Raw genomic sequence first — 13,309 nt, forward strand, 5'->3', positions numbered from 1 at the left:
CAGCAATCATGGCAGAAGGGTGTGAAGGAAGAAGCTGCTCAAGACATGGTTGCCAGGAAAAGGTTGCAGTAAAGATGAGCTCTTTCAGAGCACACCCCAATTGACCCAACTCCTCCAGCCATGCCCCACCTGCCTATAGTTACCACCCAGTCAGTCCATTCAAACTAGGATGGACCTATTAGGCTAAAGGTCTCATAATTCAACCATTTTCTCTCCAAACATTCTTGAATTAATGCAGGAGCTTTTGCAGAATACTTCGTATACAAACTGTAACAATGACTATTTGCTTAATACTGTGTTGAATATTGTAAATAGATGAATAAGGCACAATATCTACACTCAAAGACCTCATAGCACAATAAAAAATGTCATAATCTCTCTTGATGGTGTAGAATTGATTTAATGTATGAAAAAGTGAAAAGCCACTAAATTAATAATTAAACAGTTTTCTAAGGTAGGATGAAGCGCAGTATTCATCTTCTCTAGATTTATTGATGGTGGAAGGACAAAAAGGAGTAAGTATACAGCAAGGAAAGCTGATCCTAAGAAGGAACTGGGGCTGTTTATGTGTACAATCAATCCATAAATTTTGCTTATTTCTCCTGTTTTTTCAGTCATAAAGAAAGCAAAGTATCCTATCTTAACTTTTTCTTCAGATATTTCCTAAATTGATTTTCTATGATTGTTCTTTTTAAATATATTTTGAAGTATATTTAAATTCTAAAATTGTAACATTTTATATATTTATTATGCTATTGTTTGCACTGTCAAAAAGGCACAAGGACAAAAATTTAAAATACTCAAAAAATAAATATTGACATTTATTTATTCATTTGTATTTTCAACAAATATTACCAATGGCCTGATATATACACTATATAATGGCCTTCTGGATTTCTTTTTTGCATATCTGTACATAAAAGCATTTACTTTCAGTAAAGTTGTTATATATGTGTATTATATGTGTACATTATATCTCAGTAAAGCTTTTAAAAATATTGAATTGTAAATGCAATCAAAAAATTCAATTCTGTTCTTTCCTAAGACACATATTGCCTCAAAATAAAAAAAAAACAAGAAAAAAAAAAAGCATTACTTTCACAAACTAGAATCATGCTATGTTCTCTGTTATATGACTTTGCACTTTTACTTGTCAATATATGGTAGATATTTTCATATGTCATATTCTTACTATATCTATTTAGAAATTCAGGATCTTTTGTTAGCACATGCCTTCACAGAGTGGATTATCCAGAATTCCATCTTCACACATAAAGGCTATGTCTATAAGACATTGTTTTCAATGCTGAAAATCTATGATGACAGAGCTAAAAATGTTTTAATAAACTTAGCTCGAAACTCCTTTAGGACAAAAATTATGTATCATATCTTCTTTTGTCTTCTGAATAACACAAAAGATTAAGTATGTAAAAATTGATAGGTTAATTTCTGAATGACTACCAATTTGTCATTTATTTCAATTTTCTAATTACTTCATAGTATTCGTTTATATTCTATGTATCACATATTTTGATTACAAATAATACTTCTTCAATACACCCTTAATGCTTAACCCATTTGGCTTCCCTCTTCCTTGTTCTTATACCCAAAGGAGAGAGTCTGCTCTCCATTTAGCTGGCCTCATTGTTCAAAAAGTGAGAAACTCTATTCTTATAAGTTTCATTTCCTTACAATCTCCTATTTACCTGTCTATATCATCCATCCCTGACTAGACTACAAATTCTATGAGAGCAGGGACCCTATCCATACTGACTACCACTGCATCCCCAGTCCTGGGTACAGTGCCTTGTACATCATGACTAGTAATCATTGAAGAAAGGATGAAACAAATTTTCCAGGTGGACTATTCTGCACCATCATGGTAGTAGGTCTAAACATCTAATGTGGAAGATGCCAGAAGTTCACAAAACATTTGCATGTGTGATGGTGATTTCATTCATGGGGATCTGCCCACATTGAGACACTTTCCTGAACAACTTTCTTCCTCAGGTCTACCCTCAAGTACTTCATTCAATCACATTTGGAGAAGACCCTAAACCCCACCCCCAAAAAAAGCCTGTATTTGAGATAATATTAGACTTTATTCAATTTCTTCATCTGAATTCCTGTCCTCTACTGTTCACACCAAAATTTTTCATTGCTGACATCTTCTCTGCTTTGAAGGATGAGGTGGGTGTTGCATAGACACTCAATGTCAATCGTCTGAACACTGGTTTCTAGCTACATCCTCATTTTCTGCAGCTCTGAGTTCTCCCACTCTGGCCTGTTGTCCTCTCCAACTTGGGAAATAAGAGTGATGTGGGGAGACAGGAGAGGCTATAGTATCATTAAGCCTAACATGTGAATCTTGACTTTACCGTTATTTATGGATAAGATATATTTACCAACCTTTCTGACCCTAGCAGCAGCATCTATCAGATGGTAACAGGGATATTTCCATAGGTGGTTGTGAGAATGAAAATAAGTAATGTGCATCTGACATAAAGTAAGAGGCAAGTAATATTAATCCACTTTCCATGCCATGGTGACTATCAATATCTGGGGCTATTTCCAGTCCTGCCAGGTTTGTCCTCAAAGTTATTATCCAGAGCCTTTACTCTTGTCCCATTCTCAGTAAACCTATAACTCACTGCTGCCCACACTACCAGTTCAATAATAGCTTTGTAGAATTGATTCACTATACCCTTGTGAAATGTTATAACTATTACTTTAAAAATGTGAGCAAATGAAGTACAAAAATTTGATGCAGTAAAGAAACAAATTGCATATATTTTCAGAACTGATTACACAGATCTCATATCTGCCTTCTAAATCAAGTAAGTCAACAATTTTTAAAGCATGTTCCAATTAAAATTGTGGCTTTGTATTAGTGCCCTTTGATCTGTTTTGTAATTACCACAAGACTACAATTAATCAAGAAAAAGTTTGACGAAGTTTGCAATTTCATTATTTCTGTTAACTTTATATTCTAGTACATTTTAAGAATCAATTTAATTGTGTGGTTTAGTAGTATTAAGTATATCTAAACAGTGTCAAATTAGATTGTTCATGGTCTCAGATCATAATAATTGTAATATTGATTTGGGCTAACTTTATATGTTCTCTAATACTATGAATAAGGAGAAATTTTATTTATTTTATTGCTAAATTTTTATTGGACCTTAAAAACTGATGAAAATTAAAAACTTTATGAATCTAATTTTCACCAAATTTTTAACTATCTTATTAAATACGCATTGAGGTGGGAAAACATTTTTTGAAAGAGGGTAAAAACACAATTATTCTGATAGATAATTTTATGTGTCTGTTTGAATTGGTTAAGAGATGAGATGGATAGCAAAATATTATTTGAAGTTATATCTGTGAAGGTGTGAACTGCTGAAGGAAAATCATCAATACTGTCATCATCAGATTACTTGAGAGTTCAAACAATTTTTAAAAAGGAGGAAAAGTAAAGTCACTCTTTTCTGTTTGAACAGGGACATCTTTTCTCCAGTCCTTGGACATCCAACCTCCTGGTTCATAAGTATTCAGACTCAGACTGGGACTTAGACCACTGACCACTCCCTTCTTTATCCCCTCTCCCCACATTGTTTCTCAGGTGTTTGGATTTTGATTTAATTCCACTACCAGTTTTTCGGGTTCTCCATGTGAAGTTGGCAGGTTGTGGAACTTCTAGTCTTCCATAATCCTGTGAGCTCAATTCCATTTTGCATGTACACATACACACAACACACACACACACACACAATCTAATGGGTACGTTTCACAGGAAAACTTTAACTAACCATAATCTAATGTCAAAAGCAAATCAAATAGTGTTTGAAAGTTAAGCTAATGAAGTCTTTTCATGTCTTCTCTAATAGTCCTAAACTTATCTAATTGGAATTTTGTTTTAATAAAACTAGCAAAAGGATAAGATTTTATGATGGGAAAAGCACTGTATCTTTTCATTTTCTAAGCATGTGCCTTGTTAGGGTGATGTGGCTAATGGTGAATAATAGCATATGTAAAAAGAGATAGAGATACCAATACAAATGTTATCATTCTATTTACATAAAATAATTGGAGCAATCTCAGGGAAAAGCAATAGACCAGAAAACATCCTTGCTTCAAAATACATGCCAGTTTAAGTGTACTCTTACTCATTCTTGACCTCATTCTTCATGTCCTTTAGAAATCTTTTCCAAATCCCTTTCCCTCCCTGAGTTTTCCCTTAAGTAAGGTTAATTGGGATGTTCTGCCTTTACTGAAGAACTCATTTTCATGTTTGATTTTTTATTTGTTTTCCTGCAGTGCTGTTGTGAGTCCAGTTCATTGGCAAAGGAACCTGTTTGCAATTTGCACAATGCAGCTTTAGTTTGCTGAGTCCTTTTGTCTACCTGATTGCATAATCCTGAATAGACTATCAACTACCCTCACTCTTGGGGTTAAAATTAGGTAACTATCCATTGTACTGTATTCTCTCACTTTTACATTTGTTCCCTCTCACCCGGATTCCAAACTATGTCACATGCATAGTACTCCTAATTCATTAGTTTAATTCATTTGTCCTAGCTAACCTTGGTGGCTTTCCTCCTCCTACATAATAGATTCCTCCTCTAAGCAATATATCTTCCTCAACAGCTTAATCAATTCTGATAGCTATTTTCAAATCCTCCACTCAAATAGTTACTAATTATATTCCCACCAACAGTTTATGATAGTGTTTTTTCCTGTGTACTGGCAAAAATCACGTATTTTCAAACTTTTTAATTTTGACAATCCGGTAAATACAAAAATAGTATTTTGTTACTCAATTCAAATGTAACACTAAACTTGAAATTGGATATAATTTACTAGGAAGGTTTATGTTCTGTATATTTTTCTGTATATTTGTCATTTAAACTTTTCTTAAAATGATTTCCCATTCTTTGACCATTTTTCCATTAAATAATTTACATTTCTTTTCCCATAGATGTATATGAACTTGATATAAATAAGAAGTTAGGCCTTTGTAACTTTAAGAAAAATATGTATCTGTGAAAAATTTGGGCAGGTTTTTTTTCTTGGAACTGAGGTGTTTTGTAAATGTGAACTGGGCTGGGGATTGAGCTCAGTGAATCCTAGTTGCCTAGCATGCATGAGACTCTGTGAAGCCCTACATTTGATTCCTAGTACAGTGGGAGAAAAATTTATGAACTCTTCTTTATCAACATGTTTTTGTTCTAATATATATTTAAATAATTTTTGTCTTACTGTTTTTAGAGAGCTTCTTTTTTAACTTCAGGGACATTAAACTTAGTTTAATAGTTTGTTTTTGTCTCTATAATTATCATCTTATCATTGTATCTAATATCTAACAGGCCTTACTCTGTATTTTCCCTCTCTGAATTCTGTGAGTTGTGTACAGATTTTCCTTTGTGAGTGATTCATTGTTCAGCTGTTGCTGTTCTGTCCCTTGTTCTTGTTTTGATCATTGTTTCTTTTTGCTTTTCTAGCTCCATTTTCTTCTTATTCTGCACATAAACATTCACATACACATGAACATATAACATAAAAGGTCTTGTTTTATTTAATTCAGGTTATTCAATTTAATAACATAAAGTAGCCCCAAAGGATGTCCTTTCTTGTTTTGCTTTGATTCAGTATTGTTTGAGGAGTAGGGCTAATGCCTTACATTCCTATATCTTTGGCTTAATCGCATTCCGTTTTTAAATCATATTCTACAATGGTATATTTACGTAGCTCTCATGTTCTTTCTGCCTTTTAACCCCTCCCTTTGCCAAATATAACTTCATCAGAGATGTATAAAAATGAAATCTCACATAGATCACTGTAAATCAGTACAAAGATAAAATGAAATTTTACTTATGATGTATATGCTATCAACTGATAAAAATAAACTATGAAATAAGAATCTTCATTTCTGACACCAAGATTAGAAACTGGCATGTATTTTAGTATCCTAGAAATAGCCCCAGTTTTAACCCAAGAACAATGGGGAGAACATCTATACTAATGCTCTACTTATAAAATGTGATGATTCTAGTCTGCAACACGAAAGCTTTTCTTGAGTTTTATTGAAAGCACATAGACCATCAGAGTTCAGTCATTAATTATAAGGTTTTTCCACTCACCTCAGCATATTATGATGTTACCAAATCTACATATTATTGAGTATATATAACTTTATATTCACAGGTCATAGGGGACTAAGGGGTGGGGAGAGTCAATGCTTAAAGACTATGGCTGCTGTCCTCTGGTAACCGTTATATTATAATGTTATTTCAGGGATAATTCAGGAAGTACTTGTCTTTCTAGTTAAATGGTGGTACTCAGAGTATTGAGCAGTCCTTCCTTTATGAATACATAGATAGGCAAATTTTAAAACACTTTCAAAATAAATGCTTGTTTTTCCTACTTACCATGACTAACAAATGCAGACGTTCTGAGATGATGATGACTGTGTCTGCCATTTGTTTTGATCATCATTAATAATATTTAACAACCAGCCAGTTCCATAGCCGATTTTAAAAAAATAAGAGATCAAGTTCTCATCCACTTGATCTCTGGTTATTCTAACTCTAATTACAAAATGTCATTTAAAGTCCTGTCCTAACTCTGAGGGTAGAGATTATTGTTTTCAATAATTGCATTTTCACTGTAAAAACAAGATGGCGGACTATGGGGACATAGTATGTAGCAGTTCTCACTTTTAATGGATTCTTAGTTGTGACAATTGAGCAAATCAATTTTCAAACACAAGGATCCAAATATGATTGTGGAACTAAAACCAGACCTTTCTATGGTCTTTTTCTGATGTGTGACTACAACTACAGTAACAAAGCTCAGTCTGAAGCTCAACCCATCAGAATCTCAGTGTAGATGATGCTCAAGGCAACACCTCATTCCTGCCCCAATTTAAACAGATTTTTTTCCTGTGAAACACTCACAAAAACCAAATCAAATGTGATTAATCTAGATAACCCACACTGTTCAATTTACATTGTTTTCACAGGTAAACTGCAAGTCAGTTCTACATTTTGACTTACTTTTTTCCAAATTCTATTTTCTTTTTTAAACTTTGAAATATTTTTCAATTCCTTTTATTTGAATTGTCTCTCCACCTAGTTATAAGCTCCTCAAAGCTATCCTTCCAAAAAATTCTGTTTTTCTTCAGGTAAAGTCAATAACCCAAAGTGAACCATTTGAAGTGTGTAGTTCAGTGGCATTTAGTACATTCAGTGTTGTGCACCCATCATCTCTGTACTGTGCTACTACTGTCTTCTCTGGCCAGAGTTTGATAGTTGAATCAAAGGGTAATTCTAATGTCAGCTCCTACCCTAGAACCACTGCTGGTCCTTTTCTCAGCTCATGTCAAAGCTCAAATTTTGGTTCTTTTTTTTTTTTCTTTCCCAAAGAAGAATTTATTGGTGCATATTCATTACAGAGAATAGTATCCTTATAATAGGTACATGCATATCTATATATCTATATATTATATGGATACATGCATATGACACAATTTGATCAGTTTCACTCCCCAGTAACTCCCCTTATCAGGCTTTTTCTTGATGTGACAGTGTCTGGGCATGGGCTCAACCTTCCTTGGCCATTTCCTCGGGCTATGTTTTCTAGTCAGAGCCATGACTTTGGGTCATGGCTTTGGGTCTTCCTTTTCTCAACTGCTGCATAAGCTTCGGTGTTCAAGACACAGCATCCGTCTGGTACACCACCATTTTGCCTAACATCCTTACTTCAGCCAGAGGCTAAGTCTGGCATCAGTCCACCAGACCTCCATCTGAGTCATTCCCTTTTTTAACCTCAGCCCCCGCCTCTGAGTTCAGTCTCTTCTTTTCTGGTCAGTCTGTAACTCAGTACCATAGATTAATACCATTTCTGAGCCTAGAATTGTCCTCATGGATACTCAGAAAACCGAGAATGCTTATTCAACACCTGCTGCTAATGACAAGGACAGAAGGCAGACAAATCTCTCAGGATGGGATAAAGGGTATAGGCAAGATCTGTATCAAAGAGGGTAGTGATTTTCAGATACTCAAACTGCCCACCATGTATTGAAAACTTACAATATTAAGTTATGTCTCTTTGTTTAGTTGTTACTGCTCAATGTTTTGCTATATATATGTGTGCACATGTGTGTATGTGTGTGTGTGTGCACATGTCTTTGTATTCTTAACCTCTATTTAAAGGGAAGAGCTTACCCAATTACACATACATAGAAGGGATTAGTTTTTATTTTATTACATTTACTTAAATGGCCTCAAGGTCATATTTTGTTGAATTTTTTAAGAGATTTATGGTTATACAGATTAATTGAGTTCATCTGGACAAACTCATACATGCATGGAAATCAATCAATGTATATTCTATTCCTACTTTGTTGAGTGTTCCTTCATAAAAGAGTTATATTTTCTCTTTCTTTTCTGAATCTGTTGGGATGATCAGGTAATTTTTTTCTTTTACCCTATTTATGATGTATTGCATAGCTTGATTTTCATATGTTGAACAAGCCTTACATTCTTTGGATAAATCCCACTTGTTCATCTTGCAGAATATATTTCACATGCTACTGGATTTAGTTTTCTAATATTTGTTAAGGATTTGGGCATCTGTATTCATAAGGAATGTTGGTCTGTAGCTTCTTTTTTGTGATCTATTTGTCTGGGTTTTGTATCAGAATAATATTGGCCTTATAAATGAGCTGGTAAATCTTCACCTACATCTATTTTTTCAAGCGATGGCAAAGTTTGGTGTTAACTTTTCTTTAAACAGAATTCAATAGTAAAGCTATATAGACCTAGACTTTTCTTTGTGAGAAATTATTTTATTCATAATTCATTCTCTTTGCTCATTATGTGTCTATTCAAATGTGCTATTCTCCTTGAGTCAGTTTTATTAGTTTTTATGCCATGTTAGGAATTTTTCCATTTCATATAACAAAGTTGGCATAATATTGTTCATAGTATTCCCTTAAATTCTTTTTCTTTCTCTAAGTTTTCTAGTTATTATCCCACTTCTTCCCACCCCCAATTTCATTAATTTTTTATTTTTGGTTAGTCTAGCTAAAAGCTTTCTTAATTTATTGATCTTTTCAAAGAGCTAATATTTAGTCATCGCTATTTTATATTCTTCTTTGATTTATTTTTTAATGTTTTAATCTTATTTCCTTCCTTCTGCTGGCTTTGGATTTGGTACTCTTCTCTTTCTAGATTTTTTGGGCTTTCTTTTGTGTGTGTGGGAGGTTAAATTACTGGTCTGTGGTTTTTTCTAACGTAGGGATTCACAGGCATAAATTTCTCAATACTAATTTTGCTGCATCCCCATAAGTATTGATATCTTGCATTTTCATTGTAATTCATATAAAGATACTTTCAAATTTCCCAGAATTTATTATCTAACTTACTGGCTATACAGAAGAGAGTTGTTAATATCCAAATCTTTATTAATTTCCAAGTTTTTTCTGATATTAATTTCTAATTTGTTTTAATTATGGTCAGACAACATGCTTTATAGATCCTCTCAGGTTTTACTGAGCATGTAAATATCCTAGGTATGTAAATATAAATTACCTCCCAGATGCCCAGGAATATGATGGAGGTTTCAAAGTCCTTGGAGCATCTGACCACATTTTAAACTTTTCAGTTAGGACATTGTTTCTCTCAAATATTATCAGGTAATAGTGCCTTACAATATTTGCCAGTAAATGTTTTCTGAGAATCTTTTAGCACTGGACTTGTTCCATCAGGTCAAATAAAAGCAAGCACTTTTGTGGAATTTCCCAGGAAATCAGTAGACAGATCAAATGACAACTTTTTGGAAATGGGACTTGGAAAGAGCTACAACTCAGTCATTCAACCTCTGATACTGGAAATGTGAATTGTTATTTTTCAGGACCACCCCTGAGCTAGGGAACAGGAGATAGGACTAGAGTGAGTTAAAACACCACAAAACCTGTTGTGCCAACTATGACTGAACTTTTTTTCTTGAATGAACACTCAGACTGTTCAAGCCTTTAATTAATTTCCAGAGCACTAAAAAATTCAATATTAATAATTTCTGCCAGTTTTCTTATTGCTTTCCTGTAGACAACATAAGAATGAAATTTCAAAGGTCTGGATCTAATGATGTCACGTCACTTCTGTTAAGGTTTGGATAAACTTTGAATTATAAATACACTATAACCTGGATTTGAAATCAAATTCCTCTAGGAAGTTCTCATTTGTCTTGAGACAGGTAGGGTCAGGAGGTATTTGATAAAAATCACCTTTGATACTCCCACCCCAACCCAAGGGAATGATTTGCCTGAAAGTTCAGCACTAGAAGGGATTCCTAAGCCTATTAGACCAGGTATATGCTCAATCCTTCTCTCTGAAAGATGCTGCAGGATTTTTTTTTTTCTCTTGTTATTGGTCTTATGCTAATAATTTCACATTGAGCTGTACCCTTTTGGAACTGCTAAACAGTAAAATGAACAAAGATCACTCGACCTCCAATGCATTTCTGATTATTTGTAAAGATCCTAAATGTAAATGGGGTTTTCAGTATTGTATGTAGAACATAAACAGTATTTCTATGACTACTGTGGCAGCTAAACTTCCTGATTTATTGCTTGAATTTGATTTGTCTTTAAACTCACTCCAAGGGTTGAATTGTTTTTGTGTGCTTGCTTGTTTTTATTTACATCTGAAGCTGCTCTCCTCTCAGGCTAGGCTAATATTTATCTAGGCTATCCCTATTTCCCCCTAAGTTATGACTTCCCAAGTGAACTCCTCAGTAAAGCTTCAACCAAATCAGGAGACACAATTAGAGAAAGCCACTGCAATAAACATCTCCAAATACAAGTGACATCATCTAAACTGTTTCAGCAAACAATTTGCAAAAAGAAGAGCCTTTTCCCTATTGTTTCATGAGACCACTCACCTCTGCACAATATTTGGAAGGAAAAGAAGCCTCTGAATTTAGACTGAGGCTCCCCAAGTCAGAGGAATGCACAGTAACGCCAGGCAAACTATTTACCCACGAAATACCTGATATGATGAGACCTCCCATTTGCTGATTCCACGTACATGGGGTGTTCACGTTAAATGACATAGCTCTTGCTCCTGCCCATGCACTACACCCAAGCTGATTCATTTCTGCACAAAGGATGGCAAAAAGGACCTTTACTTGGTTCATCCATCAGTAATGAAAGCAGTACAGACAAACAGCTATTTAGGTTTAAGTCTCACCGTAAAAGTTCAACCACACTTAACACAGAGTGGCATCGACGGCAATGACCATGAAGTGACTCCTGGCAGAATGTCTTTGTGTGTTCTGCCGCCACTGCCCTGCTCTGGTGACCACAAAGTCTCACCTGGTCAACTCAAGTATTCTCTAGATTGTGATAAATCCACTCTAACCACCGTCTGACTCATTTTTCAATGTGTAACCAGAGAGATCCTTTAAAAATATACACTGTGTCATACCATTGTCGTGCTTGAGTCTTGAATCTTCATTGCCCTTCGTATAAAGATCTGGCAAAGACCAGAATAACCCACTTCATTCTACCTAACCAGCTTCATTTGATGCCACTCTGTATTTTCTGAGAGTCAGACTCACATGCCTATTCCATTCTCAAACAGGTTTATATTTCCAACCTTAGAACATTTAAACATGCCCTTTCTCTGTTTGGAGCAGGTTCCCTCTGTGCCTAATTAATTCTAGCTCAACCTTCAGAGTCCCATCTAAAGTGTCACGTCCTCAAGACAGCCATCACCACCTGCCTACTCCAGATCAGAACCCTGTCCCCCTAGCAGAACCACAACTGTAAACAATTGTGTGACATGGTGTTAGTACCTATAACTTCCAAAAAAGTGTAAGTGTCACAGAGCTGAGACTTCCCTTTATTACTATAATGCTAATTTTTAGCACAGGGAAGCACTCTGTCTGAGATATCTGAGTATATTTTATAAGTAAAGCTTATATGGAGTAGACTTATAAACAAAAAGAAAGCTGAAGAATTTATAAAATGTTTTCAAATAGAATATCTTATTTAATTCTAACAAAGCCAACCTGTACATAAATGTAAAATTCCCATTTTATAGAAGGGAACACTGACTCACAGGATGAAGATAAAACATGTCTTTCTTCATGAGAACAATGGTTTGCTCTACCCAATTTAACTCTGACAACAATATTGAGGAATGCTGTGTGAATAAATAGGATGTCTACCATAAAGGTGAGTAATATATGGATAAACTATTTTCTTGAGTAACGTGACCTAGACTTATCAATATTTTATGGTTCAAGACCCAGCAAAATAAGTTATATTTATTTTCCCTATATAATCTCTTGGGGTTGAGATTTAGTCCTGTAGATTTAAAATAGAACTTCCCCTTCCTTCTCCTAAAATTTCATCGTTACCTAATTGAAATAATATGCAATTAAAATCTTCCTTTGAATCTGCATTTTTCTGTTTTCAATGGAACAGCTGTTAATTTAGTAGCATAAAAAAATTCTTTCATTTATAATAGAAATTACTCATTCTTAAGTCAATATATAGGCCAAAGTCCTTCAGACGAGAAATCGAGGTGGATTTGTTATAGGACTATTTGGATATGTGAGTCTGTGTGTGTGTGTGTTTATAAAGTTATTTTTTCTTTTTCAATCTAAATGTCACCTTTAAGCATTTATTCTATTTTTTCTTCTTCCTTAGAGGACTTAAGGTAATTTCTCCTTCAGTACCTTTATCAATATGCCTTAAGTAACAGCTTCAGCATATTAAGTCATGAAATCCTTCTTCCAGTTGGCTGTGAAATCTGTAAAAGAAGCAAGTCTGTAGTTTCAAATACTTAAGCCCTCAAAATAAGATTTGACATTTAGAAAGTAGGTCAAGTGCCCTAGTGCTGGTTTGACACACATCAATATACTATTTAGAAACAATTTTAGCCACTAGGCACCACAAATGAGCCTTTAAATCTATTTCTAATATTCCTTATATGTTTTTCCACTTAAGGGGATAGGGCTTTGCATAATATTGAGCATGAAATGAATTTTAAAAGCCCAACCCTTAGCCTCTTTTCAACACTTTTGACAAACTCTTTTGTAAGTTCTACATCAAAAAGAAGATAATTACACAAAGATGTCAAAGGGCAATAATACTCCTATGATCACCCAGATTACTATGTTCATCACAGTATTAAAAACATTTCAAAGTTTCAACATCAATTTTTGAGTTCCTCAAACTATGAAAATGGCTTATGAACCTGGGGGAACTTACATATTTGGTAAGATTGAGTATTCCCTC

This window comes from Sciurus vulgaris (assembly GCF_902686455.1).
Source record: "Sciurus vulgaris genome assembly, chromosome: 15".
In the NCBI taxonomy this organism is placed as follows: domain Eukaryota; kingdom Metazoa; phylum Chordata; class Mammalia; order Rodentia; family Sciuridae; genus Sciurus; species Sciurus vulgaris.